This window comes from Hibiscus syriacus, unplaced genomic scaffold, assembly GCF_006381635.1.
Source record: "Hibiscus syriacus cultivar Baekdansim isolate YM2019G1 unplaced genomic scaffold, ASM638163v2 tig00112800_pilon, whole genome shotgun sequence".
In the NCBI taxonomy this organism is placed as follows: Eukaryota; Viridiplantae; Streptophyta; class Magnoliopsida; order Malvales; family Malvaceae; genus Hibiscus; species Hibiscus syriacus.
Window position 1 is genome coordinate 99,545 of NW_024063403.1, and position 22,877 is coordinate 122,421.

The 22,877-nt window shown below is 32.7% G+C and overlaps 2 pseudogenes; one reads left to right on the top strand and one right to left on the bottom strand.

Moving 5' to 3' along the window:
• Window positions 1-478: 478 nt before the first annotated feature.
• Window positions 479-4,202, bottom strand: LOC120183618 (annotated as a pseudogene).
• An 8,118-nt stretch (window positions 4,203-12,320) lies between these two features.
• LOC120183588 lies at window positions 12,321-21,107 on the top strand (annotated as a pseudogene).
• Window positions 21,108-22,877: the final 1,770 nt, after the last annotated feature.

Genomic DNA, 22,877 nt, shown 5'->3' on the forward strand with positions numbered 1-22,877 from the left:
TTAATAATAAAATTACCAAATTTTTAATCCTTCCTATCAAACAAAATAAAAAATCTCCGATGAAATATAAATTATGAAAGGGATTTTCAATGAAGTCCACATTATCTTTAAAAAAAAAACTAACTTGATATTGTAAAAAATTTAAACCCGATTCGAATTTTATTAAAAAGTTTAAAAGTTAAACTTGTTTAGCACATTTTTTGTCATCTTTATATGTAATTGATGATGATGTGATATCCATATGGATTAATACAGATCAACAATAATCAACATCAATGTCATATAGATGTCACATGATTAATAACATGATAAAATAATATTATGCATCACATTTTAATTTGTTAGATTTATTTTTAAAAATAATAAGCATTAAAAATTGAACTAAAACATATAATAAAATGATTCTTTTAGATATTAAAATGGATTAAGAAATTTGGATATTTAAAAAATTATGATTCAAAACTAAAAGGTGGATAAAGCCAATAAAAATGGGATCATATTAACTAATGCAAATGAACTAAGTTACCTCAATGATTAAAGGGATGGATATTGTTGTTAGAAGTCCTAGATTCAAACATCGGTGATTATAGGGTATTTGAACGTCAAACGAGTCCTATTGTTCGACTAGATGTGTGGGTATGTGGGTTGGGGAACTTTGACTACATTCATGTGTGCTCTAGTGAACTGATCTTTGAATCAAAATTGGTAATCAGGTTATTTACCTCAAGGATGAGGTTCCATTTGTTCATTTTTCTGAGTTTACAGTGAGCGTACGAACAAGAGCCGAAAAACCCAAGAGATTGGCGATAACATTCACCTGAAAGCAAAAATAGCAAGGGCAGGTGAGATAGATATGCCAGATTAAGCGAAACATTCATGTAATGAGCCATCAGGAGCCCCTACTTACCAAATCAAAGGAAAGCCCGCCAAACAGAAGCCACCCCAGTCCAATAGTGAAAGATCCTATCATAAAACAAATGTCACCAAACAACTCAAGGATATCAGGTGATAAGCTACATAAAAGGTAGAGGACAGGCAATCATCCATTAGATCAGTACACAATTTTAAATATAATTTCACCATTCTTTGGGAAATATTACCACATATTAAGGGCGAAGTTAGAAATTTGAGTAAACTACGCATTTAGTACTTAAACTATCAATTTTAATCCGTTTTAGTGCCTAAACTTCCAATTATTCAAAAATCATTCTTAAAGTTTAGTTTTTGTTTCACTTTAGTACAAGCTGTTAAAAACTTAACGCGTTTAGTATCTAAACTATCAGTTTTGGTCCATTTTAGTACCTAAACTTTAGATTTTTTTCAAAACTTGACGTTAAATTTTGAACAGGATACTAAAATGAAACAAAAACTAAACTTTAGGTATGTTTTTAAAAAAATTAAAAGTTTAGGTATTAAAATGGATCAAAACTAATACTTTAGCTACCAAATGGGTAATTTACCCTAAAAATTTATATTAGGAAACATTACCACAATTTTAAACATAATTTTACCACATTAATATTATTACCTGCGAAGTTAAAAATTTTGTATTGGAAGTTCGGATTGAATTATAAACTTTTGAAGATTAAAATATAATTTTACCATCCTTAAGGAAACATTACTTAACATTTTTAAGTCGGAAATTTTATGTTAGGGGACCAGAATTAATTTACAAATTTGTCTATCGAATACAATTTTACCATCTTTTAGCAAACTTAAGTGTTTGAAGGAACCCACCTGCCCCTGCATGACTGACTGCATCCCATAGAATTAATGTCAAAACACAATTATCATGAATGGAAAAAGACAGGGTTGCCCTAAAAATTAAAAATTACCATATACTTTAAAAAAAATTCTACTAAAAAAATTAAAATTATCATATATTTCAGATTTTTTCTGTGTTTTATTAAAAATATGTTTTTGTCTCCTAGAATTTTATAAGTTTAGGTTCACCCCTCTAACATAATATTTTGTGTCCGTCCCTGACAATTAGATCATGTTGTATTCTAAAATAAATGATCTAACCTTCAAATTGCCACATATTGTCTGTCAGAGCTGAATTGAGTGTTATATTCAAGAACACGAAATAGTTTATCAGGAAAGCCATGATACAAGAGAGAAGCATCACAAACTGCAAAACATTCAAACGATTAAAGTGTTAAAGAGTTTAAATGTTGTAAAGTTTTGATGTTGTCATGCATGAAAGTTATTAATAGATGGATTTACAAAATAGCTAACAAAAAATGTATTTCCTTTCTGAATAACATCATGAGGAAAAGAGATTTAGTAGGAGATTATTTGTGAAAAGGAAGCACCTGAAATCCTCTAGAATATAGATAAGGGAAGCTCATCATTGCTGCAAGGTCACCCTCTCAATGAAGTCCAAAGCAACAAACTTGGTGCACAAATTATTCCTTGAGGAGTCAAAATTTCACAGGGAGTTCAGATAAACCTAACTTGTTACTTTCAGATGGATAATAACAATTCTTTTAATCCTTTGATCTTACAATTGCACCACATAAGGCCAAGCTATTGAGGCCACTGGATTTTCCTTAGAATTTTAAGAAGTATCGTCAATAAGTAGAAAGAAAGTAGGGTAAACTACGTATTTAGTACCTAAACTATCAGTTTGGTCCCTTTTAGCACTTAAAATTTTCAATTTTTTCAAAATCATACCTAACATTTAGTTTTTGTTTCATTTTAGTACCCCACCGTTAAAATACATTTAGTATCTAAACTATTAGTTTTGGTCCGTTTTAGTACCTAAACTTTTAAGTTTTTTCAAAACTTGACGTTAACTTTGAACAAAGGTACTAAAATGAAACAAAAACTAAATTTAGGTATGGTTTGAAAAAATTGAGAGTTTAGGTACTAAAACAGGTTAAAACTGATAGTTTAGATAGAAAATGCATGATTTACCAAAGAAAGTAAATGCTCATGGGAGACAAAGAAGAGAATAAAATAGAATACCACCGATCTGATCAATGGAAGCAAGATATATGGCCGTGCAGATGTTGCTACAAAAACAATGGTATGGCTGTAGGCATCAAACAACAAATCTCGAGCTCCAGCAACAAATGCACCGGATATAATTATCCCCACACTGATGAAATCCTTGGATTAGTCCACTATGAATGTTATTAGTCGCATTTTGAACATTCAGTGTAGATGTAGTGATATATAGAATTTGAACATTTAGTTACTGAATTGTGCAATCTAGTGATAGAATTTGTAGATATAAAATATGGCTCTGCTGGGTCAATGTATCACATATATACCACATGCAGATACCAAAAGGGAAAAAAGAAAAGGTCCGTTCACATTCAATAGAGAATTTCATAAACATCCACAAACTTATATGCAAAAACTAAATTGTAATTTTTCCACAAGGCAGTTTTAGTTTATTCAGGGTTTCCGCCAATTAAATATTTTTCAAATTTTATTTCACCTTTTTTGAGAATATAACCACAATTTCAGATAATGAGACTACATATCAAATGATTTGCATATCACCATCCCCGGTTGTCAACCAAACCTTCCATAAAGGGAACTTTGTATGTGTGCAAGTGCAAGACACGATAGTCTAAAATGGAAGGAACACCCTGAACCTTATTTGATGCATAAATCTTAAATAGTCATGCAGTCTAAACTTAATCTTACTGTCAACAACAGTATCTAAAAGTGATAGTTCTTATCTGCGAGTCATAAGAGCACAAAATGGAAGGGAAAATCCAAATTTTGTACATGAAAAATCCAGTCTTATTCATGATGCAGAACCCAATTTTTAGGTAAAAATAGCATATAAAAGGCTCCATACCAGCCAATGACATATGATGAGTGTTGCCGCCCTGTCAAAAGAAACTCCACAGTCATGGTAAAAGCAACAGTAGTCCGTCTTAGGGTGGTGTACACAGGAACATTTATGCCGCGAACAGACTCCATGGTGACTAACTTTTAGCATGCAAGCAAGTAAAAGGAACATTTATAAGAAAGATTAACGTTTCACCAAGCACACAATTTTTTTTTTTTGCAGTCTTCGTACGTACCATGTATAGCAAATATGAAACTGCCAAAGGAAGGGTATGCAACAGTGTTTTCACTGGTACTAAAGTTACCGGGTTGCTAGTAATGCTCTCTGGCTCCACCTCTGTGAAAGAAATTATCTTCCATCGTTTCATGGCATTGAGAAACATGCTAGAACATAGCATTTAAATACAAATTAGAGTTAAACTGATTTAAAAAACTAATAAGAGAATGCCAAATTTAATGCATTGAAGTTCAACTGTCAAAGCCAAATGTCGTAGTGTGGTAGGAATTAAACTCTAAATAACAGGAATTAAGAAGAAATTATGTAGAAAATTGTCAAACTCAATTGCAGTGGCGGATCCATAAATATTTTTCAGGGTTGGCTAACAACGTAAAAATTTTAAATGAGACGAGTATAAATAAAATTTCAGGATGGGCACCGTCCGTAAATAAGTAACTAATAAAAAAAACTCATATTTCAGGGTGGAACGAAAAATTTCACGGTGTCCACCATCAGTAAAATAAGTAACTAATTGAAGAAAATTCGGAATTCAGGGTGGGCACGTGCCCACCCTTACCAAGCCGTGGCTCCGCCACTGCTCAATTGCAGAAAAGGACGAAGATCGTGAAAAGATTTAAAAAATGCAAAAACATTGAAAATTCTTTGTAATGCAGTGCAGGGAAATTATGTCTAGTTTTTCTTAGGAGGGAAAAAAAGGGTGGACAGGGAGTAATACAGGCAAACGAAGGTGACTTTGGACCTTATGCACGCTTTGGGTCATGCAAAGGTAGGGAGACATGCTACTGCATAAAGTGCAGGATCCTATACCTCGATATTATATATATATATATATAGTATGATTTTCAAAAAATAAAATGATAATAACAATAACAAAAAAACTGTTACTGCAGCCTGCTGATGGTTTGATGTAGTATGTTTAACAGAGGATACTTGCCAATTAATTGGCAACATTGGTTCAAGAAGCAAATATTTCCTTCTCAATAATCTTTCAATATAAGTCATGCATATTTGAAGTTTGAACCTTTATGTTGTAACCCGAATTAGGAGTTCTCCAAGTATCATAGTAGGCTAGGCAGTATTTCTTCAAAGTTCAGATTACAGTAAACTGAAAATTTTCATTGTCTTCTTACAGAAGCTTCACCGTCATCGTGTGAAATGTAGAAAATTATAAATTTTAAATCTAAAGATTTCTTCCAACCAAACACTACCATAATGAGAATACAATTGCTCCATAAGCTACTCGGAAATAAGAAATCCTTCTCCTTTTTCATATTTTATTAGGGAAAAAATCTTGCTTATAATTTGAGTGAGAGCTTCGACTCTTAGAATCTGCTTATGAGGAATGAAATTTTCATAACCAGCTCTTTGATTGTTAGCACTTATTTCTTTCACTTGGATATGTTACTGGTTTACGAAACTCTGAGGTTATTCAGCTATCTAAGGAGGGAAGCTGTCCGTTAGCAATTGTATATGCATAAAATAGTCATTGGAAATCACAAAAAGTAGGATATTCCATTAAGCCACTCAACTGAGAGAATATACAAACTATTCTACAAAGCAAACATGCTTAGGCTAGCTCATGATTCCAAGTTAGCAAGAGATGAACTGAGAAGTGTGATCACGTTTGCATATGGAAAGTTGTAAGAAGAGAGCTGCTTTGTTGAACAGGATTAAGAAAACTGCAGAGAGAACCGAAAGCATAATTAACTGACCAAAACATGGCGAACAAAGTTGCTAAGTATTTCAATTAATAAGAACCATTTTTTCCTTTTCCTGCATCAAAAGGGAAAAAAACTCAAAACTATGTAGCTTCAAGAAGGATAAACAGATAAGAAATCGGTTCTGTAGTTGATGATAAATGCATTGACAATTATTCTTCCTCTCCTACTCAAAATCCCTTCCACCAATCTTAGAGAGTATTCCAAAATTTTCATAGAAAATTCGCAGTTCTTCCAAACACATCAAGATATGGCCGTACAACTTCATTTCATGAACAGAGATTCCTTAAGTTGTTACTTTAGCTCTATTTAAACTATACTATATTCTTGGCATCAGTTGTTAATCGTTCCAGAAACTGTTATCCACAGCGAAATTTTAAATTTCCACCAGCTGTTCTGAATTTGTGTCTCTTTGATTCAATATTTTAAATTCATAATCCAATTTTTTTCTTATTTAGATTCAAACGAACAACTTAAGTTCCAAACGAACACTTAAAACTGCTAATGAGATTCCAAATTCCGCAGTACAATAATGATTTTTCTTTTCGTTTTACTCTAGAACTCTGTAGTCAAACAAGTGATAAGAATAAAAACATTGAAATCCACTAAAATTATCAATTATTTTCCATACAGAAAATAAATAGTTTGACAAATTACATCGTGACACAGCTTACATATTCATTGTAAAAAAACAAAATGCGATAAATAAACAGAAAAAGAGGAAAATGGAAAACGATAGTTTTAAAGTTTCTGAGACCTGCACTGAACATGTAACCAAGAGCAGCGAACGGTCCTTGTTGTACACGGCGGAGGAAACGGCGGTTTCACGTCGGCCTTCGGCTTTGGAAGGGTCGATTAGCGGCAATCCTTCCGTCTTTATGGAAGCCATGGCCGGATTTTCGACTTCGCTTTTTGTTTTTTTGATAAATGGATTGAGACAGACAATAAGAAGTGTCCTTTTATTGTGGAGAGGGAGGAAGAGAAAAAATGGGGAATATTTGAGTGGGCAGAGCAGAGCCCGATAGTGCGCACGTGGCATTGCCAATGCCAAGTAAGGGTCCACTTTAAGATAGTCCCCTGTCCCACACAAAGATATTATCACTAATAACCATGATTTAATACCCACGACTGTAATTCAAAGATTTCTCAATATGACGAACATGTTGGTTAAAGTGATAAATAATTTGATATCGTTTAAATAAAATTTAGGCTTGAGTCTTTATGTATATAAAAAATTCTATTGAAAAATTCACCTATCAAAATCAGATGTAATTCGGGCCATTCTAGATTAGTCAGGAAGAAGCTTTACAATTAGAAGATAACTAGAAGAAAATTCTAATGGTATGATAGAGATGGACATGGATCAGGTTGGATTGGATTTTTAGTCAATCCAATTAGACCTAAAAATTATATACCTTTCATCCTATTTGAATTCAATCTGAAAATTATTTAATCTGATACAAATTGACACGCCCTTTTAAAATAAACATTTCGATTAGACCCGAGATTTTTTTTTAAGTTTTTTACACGAGTACTAAAATGAAACGTAAACTAAACTTAGATATAATTTTAAAAAATAAAATTTTAGGTATTTAAACATACAAAAACTGAAACTTTATGTACTAATACATAGTTCATCACTGCTAATAAGCTCTTACGCTATTTATCACTGTAGATTTGGTTGATTTGCATTATCGACTATTTTTCATGAAAGAACAATGGAAGATAAGGTCTCCAACGTTTATGTTCGTGTTCGTTTATGTTCGTGTTCGTGTATGTTCGTTTATTTATTAATGAACGAACATGAACAAGTTATATTCCTTAATAAACGAACATGAACAAAAAAATTTTGTTCGTTTATGTTCGTGTTCGTTTATGTTCGTTTATTTATTAAATGAACGAACATGAACATACCTCCGTTCGTGTGCGTACGGTTCGTTACAGGCCTAATCGTACTCGCTCGTCATAGTTATGTTATAGGACAGTTTAGTATAAAGTAATAAAGATGGTATCAGAAATATTAATATTTTTTTATTTTTAGTAGAGTATTTTTAAAAACAAATTTTTTAAATCATAACTAAAGTTATGTTTCGTTACTGTCTTAGCCACCCATTGCTATATTTGATCATCGACTTAACTTAAATAGTGATTTTACATAGTATAATAATGGTTTTAATCTTCAAAATTTGTACATTCATCAATGAGTGAGTTTTTAAGACCTTAAATTCTCACTCCTAAAGTACCTTGAACCTTAAACTTTTATCAAGGACTAAAATTAAAACCCTAAAAACTATAGGTATAAAATAAAAAAGTGAGTTTTTTAAGACTAAAACTATTATTATATTATATTACGTCATTATTTTCATCAAATCAATGAGTAAACCTAACGATTTGTGATTAAAAAATACTATTTAGATATAACTTTAAAAAAATATAATTAAGTAAACAAAACAAAAATTTGAGAATATGTGGACACCTAAATATATAATTTACCCATAATAAAAATCACTTAATAAAAATAATTGTGCGTCACAATTAATTGAAGTGCGCTTTTTTTTCGTTCATCAAGAGAAATTGATGATATTTTGAAGAGAAATAGGAAAAATAACATATATATCGGACAAAATTTAAAATATATCATCTCGCGACATATATCTCACTTAGGTTAAAACTTTGAGAGGAAAAACATTCCATTTTTACTTTTTTTTTGTCATTCAATTCGTGTGTCCCTTGAAAGTGCTCTCGTTGTCCTTCACGCGCTCGAATACCATCGTACTTAGGCTTGTAAATTAACTGAACGTTTAGGGAATCGTTCATGAATCGTGCGGCGGGAAGTTCGTTTATGTGTGTTTATTTATTAAATGAACGAATATGAACAAGATTTTGTGTTCGTTTAATTAAATGAACGAACATGAACATATGTTCGTTTAGTTATGTTCGTTTATTTTCATTCATTTATGTTTAACCCAATATTCTCAAATCAATTTTGGTGACCAATTTGTAAGTATCTTAAAAATATTAATTAATCTGATATTCTGATGACCAACTCCACAATTAACTCAATTTTATTTGGAGATTAAATCCAATATGTTAACCTGTGAGACACCTCGCACCTATATTCATTTTCCCCTTTTTATCCCAAATCCTAGTGTTCACTGGAGAGTGGAGACGATCGTTGAAAGCTTCAAAACAAGTTATATTATAGTGCAATCTGAATTTTTACATGTATGTTTTAATCTCTTTCTCTGTTTTATTTGGATTAATAGTTGATATGTAAAGTTATTGCGGGTATCTTCACATCTAAAAATCAAGGAAACATCATAATTCGTTTTAGAAATAGATGAGAAGATAAAGGTAACAATCGGAAGTATATGAACATCAGTAAAGAGAAAAATATATAGAATTTGCCAGAAAACAAAACAAATATTTCTATGCACTTTCTGAAAAGGAATGTAATAGTGGAAGTAATGTGTTTTCCAGGAAGAACCCATTAATAAGTAGAAAATACACTTTGACAATGAACTTTTATTTTCACAGTTCTTGTGTGACCATTAGTTGTGGAGTAGACTTTAGGTACGTTAAAATTTTGAATGGTGGTTTAGCAATAATATCAGTTACGATATGTAGCATCGAAGGGATTTCGAATCTATGTTATTGCCTTGTAGTCCAATTTGTACCGTTCGAAATCTTCATGTTGTTAAATTTTCTACTATGCTAATAGAAATGACCATTATGAACAAACCTCACTAAAGTCTGACATTGATGTCACAAAACTTTTAGCCGACGAATTTATTAGAATAATGTAGTGGAAAATGATTGTTCATATGTAATCATAGACCACTAAGATAAATGTTATAGCGTTAAATTAAAGTCGTGTTAATCATTTAATATCTTTAAAAGATCGATCGAAATATTTGATATCTTCAAACATTTCATCACTGCTAATAAGCTCTTACGCTATTTATCACTGTAGATTTGGTTAATTTGCATTATCGACTATTTTTCATGAAAGAACAATGGAAGATAAGGTCTCCAACGTTTATGTTCGTGTTCGTTTATGTTAGTGTATGTTCGTTTATTTATTAAATGAACGAACATGAACAAGTTATATTCCTTAATAAACGAACATGAACAAAAAAATTTTGTTCGTTTATGTTCGTGCTCGTTTATGTTCGTTTATTTATTAAATGAACGAACATGAACATACCTCCGTTCGTGTGCGTACGGTTCGTTTACAGGTCTAATCGTACTCGCTCGTCATAGTTATGTTATAGGACAGTTTAGTATAAAGTTAATAAAGATGGTATCAGAAATATTAATATTTTTTATATTTTTAGTAGAGTATTATTTAAAATATATTTTGCTACATAAATAAATATTTTCGATATTAATATTTTTAGTAGAAAAAATAACATTTTAGGTAGCAATTGATATTAACATTTCCAATAGAAAAAAATAACATTTTAGGTAGTGCTCTATCAGAAATGTTAAAAAAATTATTAAATTTTCGACAGTAGGTCTCTAAACGAACTGAACGCACACGAACGAAGATATTTTTATGTTCGTTCATTTAATAAATAAACGAACATAAACAAAAAAAAAATCGTTCATGTTCGTTCATTAAGGAATATAGTTTGTTCATGTTCGTTCATCTTTGTTCATTTAAATAATAAACGAACATAAACAAACGAACGAACATAAACGAACATAATAAATGAACATAAACGAACACAATAAATGAACAACACAAACACAAAAAACAAACTTATTCGAACACAACAAATGAATGTAAAAAAATAAACAACAAGAATAACAACTTAAAATTAATTAATATATCCTGTAACTTTACAGTTAGTTTATTCGAATACGACCAAAACATACATAAATCATAAATAATATATATGAACATAATAAAGTTTTAAAGTTAATTTATTCAACAAAACAATCTTCTTGAAATCCAAACAACTTCAATAATCTTCGTAACATATTCAACTTGCCCTCTGTTCGAACATAAATGAACGAATATAAACGAACATATAATCGAACGTTCACGAACGTAAATAAATGAACGAGCCATTCGTTCGTGTTCGTTCATTTAATTAAACGAACACAAAATCTTATTCATGTTAGTTCATTTAATAAATAAACGATTATAAACGAACTTCCCACCTCATTGTTCATGAACGGTTCATTGAACATTCAGTTCATTTACAAGCCTATTTCCTTAAATATCTCTTCGTGTGAGTTGCATGTCTTATTTGGATAATTTTTTGCAGAGCTAAACATTTAATAGCAAAAATCAGCATATATTTCAGCAATTTAAAATAATATTTTATTTGATAAAAAATAAAAAATAATTATTTACAATATATTATATAAATTTAAAAATTCAATCCACATGAAAAAAAAGTTGACACGTGTGAGTTTTTCACTTAGTATTCTAATGATATCCGCATGCCTACCCTTTGCCAAAAGCTTGACCACCCCTTGTGAGTCGTGTTATTGAAAATATAATTAAAATTAAAAATAAATAATTTTCTAATTAAATAATTGTTTATTGGGATTGTGTTCTTTAAGCTTGAAAGATTAATAAAATTAAAACTAACTGAAAGAATTATTTTTGGGTAAAGTACATATTTAGTATCTAAACTAACACTTTTGTTTCGTTTCAGTACTTAAACTTTCATTTTTTTCAAAACCATACCTAACGTTTACTTTTTTGTTTCATTTTAGTATTCCGTTGTTAAAAAATTAGGTACTGATATGAAACAAAAGGTTAATAGTGGGGTATTAAAATGGTATCATTTTGAAAAAAAAATTAAAAGTTTAGGTACTAAAATAGAACAAAAGTGATAGTTTAGGCACTAAACATATAGTCTACCCATTATTTTTTGGTGTAACCAAAGATATATGATTTATTGATCAATTAATTCGAATTTGTAATGCAGAGGTGAGGGTGGCCCTCTCAACCCAACTTACTCTATTGACAAATGTCATGATTCAAACATTTCACCTTTTTTTTAAGTGATTTAGTACATCATCTTACTAAACTAACTGATTGTTGATAAATTAAAAATATTTTAATATATAGTAAAAACGTAAAAATACTACTTAAAAATCAATTGAGTACAAAATTTAAATTTAATAGTTATGCACGAACTAAGAGATATTAGTGATTAAAAGAATAATTATTATCTGTATATTCTCAAACTCGAGCTCCACCGATTGCAAGATTTAAGCGTTCGTTATTAATTATTGAAAGTATTTATAACAAATATTACTAATCGTAATCATTTTAAATTATTAAAATAATAATAATGATAATAATAATACATGGAGTACTAATCCATAAAATACAGCGTTTAAATGACTCCGATAGGCACGTTGACTTATCAGAGCAAGAGCAAGTCAACTTATCATTCAGAGCAATAGATCAAATTCACATCTCATATCGTGTCGTTCACGGTATTTAATTAATTATGTCTGATGTTGGCCTATTTAAAGTTATTTATTTATTTAATTTTTGTTTGTTTGCTATTTTTCTTTTCATTTTCCTTTTATCATTCAAATCCGAACCCATTTCTTCCTCTGTATAAATACTTCACCAGAAACAGCAACGGAGGAGGGGAGAGGGAGAGAGAGGCTCTTAAAAAAAACGAAGAAAAAGAGAAAGCAGTGAAACGACCTGCCGTTCTCTTCGATTTCTCCAAAAATTTATCCAGATCGGTGCAATTAATCTGGTAAATTTTCATTTTCATTTCTGTAGTTTTCTTATAGCTTTTTTTTTTTTTTTGGATAATATTATTGGGTTGTTGAATTATATGAGGTGGGACTGTGATTTATTTAGGGTTTTTGGGGTTATATTTTTTTTCCTGAAGTATAATTGATCGTGAGAAGCTCAGATCTCTTTGTGTTTTTATTGTCTCGTTGATTTCTCCTTACAGAATTACAATCATGTCCTCGCTTAGCAGAGAACTTGTGTTCCTTATACTTCAATTCCTTGAGGAGGAGAAATTTAAAGACTCTGTTCACAAGTATGCTTTAGTATTTGAACTTTCTTTTCCTGACTTCAATTTGAATTTATTAATGTGTCGATGCATATAGATATTGTGTATTTGTTGATTAATATTTTAATAGATTGGAGCAAGAGTCGGGGTTTTTCTTTAATTTGAGATATTTCGAGGAAATGGTGACAAATGGAGAATGGGATGAAGTGGAGAAGTATCTTTCAGGGTTTACAAAAGTTGATGATAATAGATATTCCATGAAAATTTTCTTCGAGATTCGAAAACAGAAGTACCTTGAAGCTCTTGACAAGTAAGCCCTTTTCTTAAAACATTATTTTTGACGGGTCTTGTGATTTGGTTCGTCAAATATGGAAGTTAATTTAGTTTCCATATCAAGGGAATGATTGTAAGCTCATCTGAATTTTCCCAAAATAAATGCAGGAGGGATCGCACCAAAGCCGTGGAGATTTTAGTTAAGGACCTAAAAGTGTTTTCCGCATTTAATGAGGAACTTTTTAAGGAAATTACACATCTGTTGACATTGGACAACTTCAGGTAGGAATTAAATATTAGTTCTCGGCTTATTCTTGTCTAATGCGGCATTACTTTGATTCTTTATACATGTCTTCATGAGATTTTATGGCTTATGCTAATACACAGAGAAAACGAGCAACTATCAAAATATGGAGACACAAAATCTGCTAGGGGTATAATGCTTGTTGAATTAAAGAAGTTAATAGAGGCTAATCCCCTTTTCCGTGATAAGCTTCAGTTTCCTACCTTGAAGAATTCAAGATTGCGGACGCTGATAAATCAGAGGTCACATATTCTTGTGTAGATTCTATAGTTGATTCTTCCTTTGTTCCTTTTGAGATTTTCCTAACAGTTATTTATTGTCATTATAATACAGTTTGAACTGGCAGCATCAGCTTTGTAAGAATCCAAGGTCTAATCCGGATATAAAAACCCTATTTGTAGACCACAGTTGTGGACAACCAATGGTGCACAAGCTCCATCCCCTGTCTCTAATCCTTTAACGAGTACTGTTCCAAAAGCAGGGGGTTTCCCTCCACTGGGTGCTCATGGTGTAAGTTAATAGAAGTCATAAGTAATTAAGCTGTTTATGGAGTGAGTATTTCCTTTGATTTCATATACATATATTTGCAGCCCTTTCAGCCCACACCTGCTGCACTTCCAACCTCTCTTGCAGGATGGATGGCTAACCCAACTCCTGTGCCTCACCCCATGGGTTCTGCTGGACCATTAGGACTTGCTGCTCCTAACAATGCAGGTGGTTATTTACAGAATCTTTTCATTGAGTTCAAAGTGTTTTTGCTTTAGTAAGTTCAACATTTATGTGGGTATAGATGTGAAGCTGTATTTGTATCTAGTAATACATATGTGGCCTCGAACAGGAAACACTGCATGAAACCTGTTAGGTAAGTGCGTTTCTTGATGGATTATCATCTTACCTGCTATTTATTTCACATGGTAGCTGCAATCTTGAAACGCCCTAGAACTCCTCCAACTAATATCCCTGCTCTGGACTATCAGTCAGCAGATTCTGAACATGTTTTGAAGAGATCAAGGCCCTTCGGAATACCAGAGGAGGTATCGCTTATTAATAATACCCTTTGTTCGTGTTTACAATTAGATTTCCCATATCCGTCAAATAGTATTGCTTTAAGATGCTTGTGATGCACACTGATTGAGGTTTAGAGGACATTAATTGATTTACGTAATTAGTGATTTATATTTGTATAAACCATTTTATCACTAACTCGAAATTCTGTGTTAATTAATAGAGAGAGGATTGTGCTGCTTCCCCCTTGAGACCTAAATGGTGGGTAGTTAAGGAAATGTAGTATAGCAGTGTCGGTGAGGCAGAACAAATTTTTTTTTATCTGCTTTGCTTGGTCTTTGAGTGCCATTCTTAAATCACTTTACTTTTCTGTCATTAAGTCCTTGTATTTGATTTCTCTATATCTCTTGAAAAGAGAAAAAAGGGTAAATATACTGTTTTTACAATTTTATAAGTTTTATTTGTCTTGTATATCAGTTTGAAGGTCTCCTTGCCATTAGGCTTATGTCTGGTAGTCTTGGAAGCATGAGATCTGCCCCATCTTGTAGCATAGATCGTCAATCTTTTTTTCGTTGAAATGATATTCATAATGAAGAGTACTTGATCAGCTGCTCCTTCCCCAGGTCAATAATCTGTCGGTAAATATTTTGCCTGTTCCATATGCCAGCCAGACCCATTGTCAGAGTTCTTACACTCTTGATGACTTGCCCAAGACTGTTGTTATGACTCTAAGTCAGGGTTCTGCTGTCAAGAGCATGGATTTTCATCCAGTGCAACAAATTCTACTTCTTGGTGAGCCAACCCACTGGCATATATTCTGGTTTTAACTACTCTTTCATGTTGTGTTCTAATTGTGTTCTCTGTATTTTGTTTTATAAATTCAGTGGGAACAAGCATTGGCGATATCATGATGTGGGAAGTAGGTAGTGGTGAAAGGATAGCTCATAAAACATTTAAGGTCTGGGACCTTTCAACATGTTCAATGCCTCTGCAGGTATTGCTTTGTTTCACTGCTAACTAGATTTGTTGAACATGAAGTTGTTGTTATTCAGTGCGACTTAAAGTTGAATTAATGTTAACCTTCTGATTCTCACAGGCATCTTTGGCAAATGATCATTCAGTCTCAGTCAACCGTGTGGTTTGGAGCCCTGATGGAGCTTTTTGGTAATTCTTGTAGCTATAGTAATTGGACTTCTGATTGGTTATTTATCTAATCTGAACACTAGATTGAGTTTTTCTTCTGTTTTCAGGTGTTGCATACTCCAAGCATATTGTGCACATATATTCCTACCATGGCGGTGATGATCTACGTAACCGCTTAGAGGTTTGTGTGATTGGTAAATTCAATTAGGTTCATCTAATGTTAAGCTGATTTTTTGCCTTGCTTTTTACCTAACTATATTCACTAAATTATTTTGTATTTTAGATTGAGGCTCATGTTGGAAGTGTGAATGATCTTGCATTTTCCTACCCAAGCAAACAATTGTGTTGTCACTTGTGGTGAGGACAGGGTTATTAAGGTTGCTTGTCTTCTCTCTCTCTCTTTTTTATTTTTCTGTTTGATATCGCTTTCTAACAGTTTCATGTCTTGTAGGTTTGGGACACGGTCTCTGGGGCTAAACTGCATACTTTTGAGGGTCATGAAGCACCTGTCTATTCTATATGCCCTCATCACAAGGAAAATATTCAGGTAATAAACAATAGCATAGAGACATATACTCGTATGTTCCTTTGTGTAGATTTCTTTTCCTTTCAGCAATCGGGGAAAAGTAGAACTATTTTCCTTAGCTTATGAAAAGAACCAATTATTTGTTTAGGAAACTAAGTTCGAAAGTTTTAACCAGTTTATTCACAGAATCTTAATAAATTGAATGCATAGAATTAAATAATTATGCATTTAATGCCAAAACAAAACCATTGGACATCTGAATCATGTTTACTCCAATTCTGCTTTTAGTTTTTCCTTGATTTCTTGTTTTGGAGTGGATTGTCTTACAAGGTTCTGGAACTTTCTTTGTGACAAATTTTCTTGCTTGAGTTCTTTCATGAAAACTGCTGTTTATGTTTGTAAATGCAGTAGTTTTACCTTCAATGACTACTTCTTTCTGCATAAGTCATATTCAAATAAATGGCAGTGTTAATATAATTTGAGAGAAATCTTCTCTGGAGATTAATATAGGACATGACAAGAAGTTTTTAGATATTGGGATATTGAGCTAGTGTGGAACAATCTGTTTAGGACTTGGTGCAATATTTCTTTCATCTATAGAACCTTGAACTCCCGTCTGAGTTTTTTTTTTTTAATTTTGTTAAGAATTTATTTACCTTTTTTTGGTGATGTTATTTATTTATTATTAGAGTATATTTTGAATCATTGGTATCTTGTAAGTTGCATGTTTATTTTACTGTTATGCTTAAAGACTTCCATTTTCATTTGTTTTTTTCAGTTCATTTTCTCAACAGCAACGGATGGGAAAATAAAGGCATGGTTGTATGATAATATGGGTTCAAGAGTTGACTATAATGCACCTGGTCGGTCATCCACAACAATGGCATACAGTGCTGATGGAACGAGGTTCATATGCCTTATTTGTATTCTATAAGTTTGGCCCTTCTTTTGGGGTTCTTTTCTTATCTTTCTGTTCATTAACAGCGCAATCTTTTAATTTATATTGACCACTTTTAGGTTGTTCTCATGTGGGACTAACAAAGAAGGGAAATCATTCTTGGTGGAATGGAATGAAAGTGAAGGAGCTGTCAAGCGGACATATTTTGGTCTTGGAAAGCGATCTGTGGGAGTTGTTCAATTTGATACGACAAAGAATAGGTTCTTGGCTGCTGGTGATGAGTTCACTGTCAAATTCTGGGACATGGACAATCTTAATCTATTAACAAGTACACCAGCTGATGGTGGATTACCGGTACATAAGCTTATGCCTTATTTCATGTTAGGCTGTTTGAAGCTTGCTATCCCAACTAACTTTTTCGTTTATAACCAAATGCAGCCTTCCCTTGCATTAGATTTAACAAGGAAGGAACATTGTTAGCTGTTTCAACTGATGATAATGGAGTTAAAATCTTAGCAAATTCAGATGGGGTTAGGTTGCAACGGACAGTGGAGAATCGTTCGCTTGATGCTTCTAGAGTTGCTCCTGCTGCTATAGTAAAGGTAAAACATACACTTACATACAACTATACTGTCATTTATGTATATATATATATATTCTATATTAGTATGTTTCCTAAGTGCTTGATTTTGTAACAGGCACCTAATATTGGTCCATTTGGCTCTAACAACACAACTATTGTAACAACCATGGGTGATTGTGCTGCACCAGTAGCTGCGATAGTTGGAACGGTGAGTTACCTCTTATAATCATACCCTAATGCTTCTGGCAGAAATCTACATTATCCTTTTAATGTAATCTATCTAACAAATTGTAATTTATGCATGATAAAGACTTATGATCTGTTGTGATCTGACCTTTTTTTGTTCTCTCTCTTTCCAGAGTAACGATGCTCGAAGTTTGGCTGATGTAAAACCCAGAATTACAGATGAGTCGGTGGAAAAATCTAGGATCTGGAAACTTACAGAAATCAATGAACCATCGCAGTGCCGCACGTTGAGGCTTCCTGATAGTTTGACAGCAATGAGGGTAAAGCTCAGTCTGTCTGCATAACTTTATAGAACTTTTGTAATAATTGTGCCTGAATACTGCTTTTTTTTCCCCTTCTAAAATCAGCTGTTCATGAAAAATGTTATTGGCTGCTGTGTGGTAGACAAGTATTGTGTTTTTCAGGTTATGTTAACAATTTTGGGCCTAAGATATCAATAGAAGTATTAGTGGTTCGGATTATCTATGGCTGTGATTATACTCTATGTGTAGAGTATGATAATCAACTGGTTAATGGAGAGATTTTCTCTCTAGGATTTGGTTGTTTTTTTGGTTTGGGATGCTTTTTGTTTTAAGGATCAAGTTTTGCTTGGAAAAATAGCCTGTTGCATTTACCTTTTGTAATTTTCCTTAATATTTTAATAAAATGAGGTACTCTTTTCCCCATTCCGCTTTTTACTGAAATACCCTTCGGTGTTCTAGTAATTATGAAGGGGGGTTTTAACGAGGCCTCCAATTCTTATTAAAAAAAAAGTAATGTGGATGCTTAAAATACTCTGAGATTATTGTTGTCTTTAGCCAGTTAGTGATTTGAACTTTAACAATTATTTGTTGATAAGATATATTTATTTATTAATAGAAAAAGTATAATAATTTTTTTTTTGTTTGACTTCAGGTTTCTAGACTAATATATACAAATTCTGGGGTTGCCATATTGGCATTAGCATCTAATGCTGTCCACAAGCTCTGGAAATGGCCGAGGAGTGATCGCAATTCAACCTGGAAGGTGTTTTAATTTCTTTAACAACTCTGATATGTTGCATGCTTGGTTTCCTAATGCCGCTTATATTTTTTATTTTTATTTTTTAAATGTTATTTTAAGCTAGGTATTGACTCAGTCCTGTCTTTTGTAGGCCACAACCAGTGTAGCACCCCAATTATGGCAACCTTCCAGTGGAATATTAATGACTAATGATATAAGTGATACAGATCCTGAAGAAGCTGTTCCATGCTTTGCGCTTTCGAAAAATGATTCTTACGTGATGTCGGCATCAGGGGGTAAAATCTCACTCTTCAATATGATGACATTTAAGGTTGGTCCTTTCTCCAGTTGTTTCATTCTTTGGACATGAATACCTTTTTAGGAAAGCTCTGAATTTTCATTTGGATAGTCCATTTAAAAGGATAAGCTTTCGTACTATAGCCCTGAAGTTTAAGGGATTTTTATTAAAATACCAAGTATTTTATTAATTAGAATTTCAGGTTGAAACTGATTTTTTTTGTGAGGATCTTTAGTTTGCAGGATTTAATTTCACATTTTTTCTTTGTGCTTTCTTAATATGCAGACAATGACAACGTTCATGCCCCCACCACCGCCAGCTACATTTCTTGCATTTCATCCTCAGGACAATAATATCATTGCCATAGGCATGGATGATTCATCGATCCAAATTTACAATGTTCGGGTGGATGAGGTCCTTTTTATCTACTTGAAACTTTTAAGGTTGTTGATAAATAAGTGGGAATTATTTGATTAACTATGTGATCTATTTTAACAGGTGAAAACAAAGTTAAAAGGTCATCAGAAAAGAATAACAGGTCTTGCCTTCTCTCATACTCTGAACGTGCTTGTATCTTCTGGAGCCGACAGTCAGGTACAAAATATCAGTGTCTTTCCCTCGAATGCTTTTTGTATCCTAAAGCAGTTTAACAATCCACTATGAAAAAGCTAGAATACCTGGTACTATGAGATATGGTTAAAGCTTAAGTTTGAAGTCATTGACTTATTCCGAGTTAATCTTGTTAAGTACCTACATGGCTTGATGATTTGTTATCATATTAATCACCATGTCTAATTTGATAGGACTTACCACTTATTGTCATGTCTTATAAAATGATTTTTAGTTACTTATTATGGAATTAAATTCCCATTCATGTGTGCTAATTATTCTACATTTGTTTTCCTCTACAGCTCTGTGTATGGAGCACAGACGGATGGGAAAAGCAAACTAGTAAGTTCTTGCAAATACCCAATGGTCGGGCAGCATCACCTCATGCCGAGACTCGTGTTCAGTTTCACCAAGATCAGATACATTTGCTGGTAGTACATGAATCACAGATAGCAATATTTGAAGCACCAAAACTAGAATGCCTGAAGCAGGTGCCAAGCTAACTTGCCGTATAATTCCCCCCCCCCCTAGATTATTATATTTAAATTTTTGTTGAATACAATTCCACTTCACGAGGTAATTGCTTCTGAATTTTTTCATGCTTGTGGCAAGGACTAAGGAGTGTGCCGGCAATGCCGAATTTGACCTTTTAGAAATCGCTTTGCTGCTGTATACTGCTATTTGTCAATAGAACCTATTATGTTATTTGGTATTTAATTCTAACATTCTATAAGGTTGTTGATATTGTTTTTGGAATTGTTTTCTCAAATAGTGGGTCCCTAGAGAAGCAAGCGGTCCCATAACCCATGCAACATTCTCCTGTGACAGCCAAATGATATATGTGAGCTTCGAAGATGGAGGTGTCGGTGTTCTTACTGCTTCGTCACTCAGATTGAGATGTCGAATTATTCCCGCTGCTTATTTACCTCCCAATCCAAGGTACATTTTACGACTTAATCACTAAAATCAATTCTCGACTCCATCCGATACGGGTGGCTAGTTCTTCAACGAAGTTTATAACAATGCACACCCTGAACAGCTTGAGAGTTTATCCACTCGTCATTGCGGCACATCCATCCGACCCAAATCAATTCGCATTGGGACTAACAGATGGCGGAGTCCAAATCTTCGAGCCTTTGGAGTCGGAAGGTAAATGGGGCACCTCTCCTCCAGCCGAAAATGGTGCAGGACCAAGTACCACTTCCGGGGCAACCGGTTCAGAGGCACCCCAGAGGTGACAAGTCCATGTGCAGGTACCTTTAGGCCTTAGAAAGGATACATTACATCTGGTGCATGCTGGCTGGTCCCATGTTAAAGTACAATTACAAAGGTCCCGTTGTTTTTGCAGAGCATTTAGTGTTTGATGGGGTTCCATTATTAAGGGTTTTGGTGTAAATGTAGGAGTTGGGTCTGACAATATGCATCTGAAAGAAAGGCAATCAGAGACGAGATTTGTGTTGGTTGATTATTTAATACCATTTTTTCTTATTTTTAATTTTCTGATGAATGCATTATTGAAGAAACTATTTACATCCAAGTCCATATCAACATGACAAATACGGAAAAAATGAAAAAAAAGGGACTGGATTGCACAATCAGATAAAAATCTATAAAAGAATACTATTTACTTTTTTGATAAAGGTGAGCAATAAGGACATATCTTCTAGAGTCTTGACTTTGTCGAGGTGAGCAATAAGTAAATATGGTTGTATTCAAAGTTTCAATAGTACGAAGTAAGTGAGTCAAATATATTATATAATACTTAAATCGAAGGATAAATTACAAATTTAGTAATTGAATTTTACATTCTCTCTTATTTCATTAATTGTATTTTAAATTTTTTTAATTTTCTCACTAAACTTAATATATTGGGTCTTTTTGGTCACTCGATCATTAAGTAGTTAATGACGTTAAAATAAACAGTTATATAGATGCAAAACGATGTCGTTTTATTGAGAGTTTTGTTTTTTTAGAAATGACATCGTTTTTAACGTCCGTGTGATCAAAATATGAGTGTAAAGTTTAATGACAAATTTTTTTTCAATATATTTAATTCAATGAAGAAATTGAAAACTTTTAAAGTTCAGTGAGCAAAATGGGAGACAGAGAAAATAAAATTCAATGATGAAAATTTATAATTTACCCTAAACCGACATTGAAATTGGACTGGCAACCACTGTTTGAACCGACTTTCCATTTTTTGGTCTCATCTTGACCCTACCGGGCTCCCTTGTGGAGAGTCAAGTTTGTATTTCAGGTTGATGGAGCTTATCGGTTACCATTCATTATGCGGAACCAAAACAACAAAAATAAAGTGTGTGCCAAAAATGGAGAAAAGGTCAAGAACTGCATCACTTTCGCACAGCAAATTTCAAATACTGGGAAATGGGCATAACTGTGGATGTCAGCGACACGATAAAAGCTCTAATTTAGGACTAAGAAGGTATAAAATAGACAAAACCGAAAATATTATAAAAATATAATATTTTCGGTTAAACATAATTTAAAATATTACTTTATATAAAAATTTAAATAATAATTAATATTTTAAATTACGTTCAATTAAAAATATTAAATTTTTTATAATATTTTCAGTCACGTCTATTTCTCGCCATTTCTTATTTTTGAATTAGGTTATCGTATTAATGGAGAATTTCTACTCCCACTCGGCTTCTTCTGCTTTTAGCCCTTATTCATTCAACCACTTGGTGTTATTAAGACTGTAAATGAGACGAGACAAATCGCGAGTTATTCGAGATCGACTTGGTCTAGGCTCGATAAATACTCGGATCGAATGGACTCGACTCGAATACTTAACGAGTTAAAATGAGCTACTTGATACTCGACTCGAAAAGCTTGTGAACAACTCGAAAATATAATATATTAAAATTTTATTTTTTTAAAAAAAATTATTAATAATATTAACATTTATGTGTGTGTGTTTTTTTAAAAAATACAGTAAGATTTTCATGTATTTACAAGTTCGAAGTTTGAGTTTGAGGATTCAATCTAGTTAAGTTTAAGATTTTTTTTTTCATTTCGAGCCTTTTCAAACCGCTCACGAACTTCAGTTTAGGATTGAGTTCGAATCGAACTTAAAAATTTTAAACTCACGAGTTTTCAAGTCGAGTCGAACTTCATTTTATAGTTTTCGAGTCGAGCTCGACTCGACTCGTTTACACCATGCCCTTTGCCCTTGACTCTGACTTTCTTTCAACCTTAAAGAAATTTGTTAGGC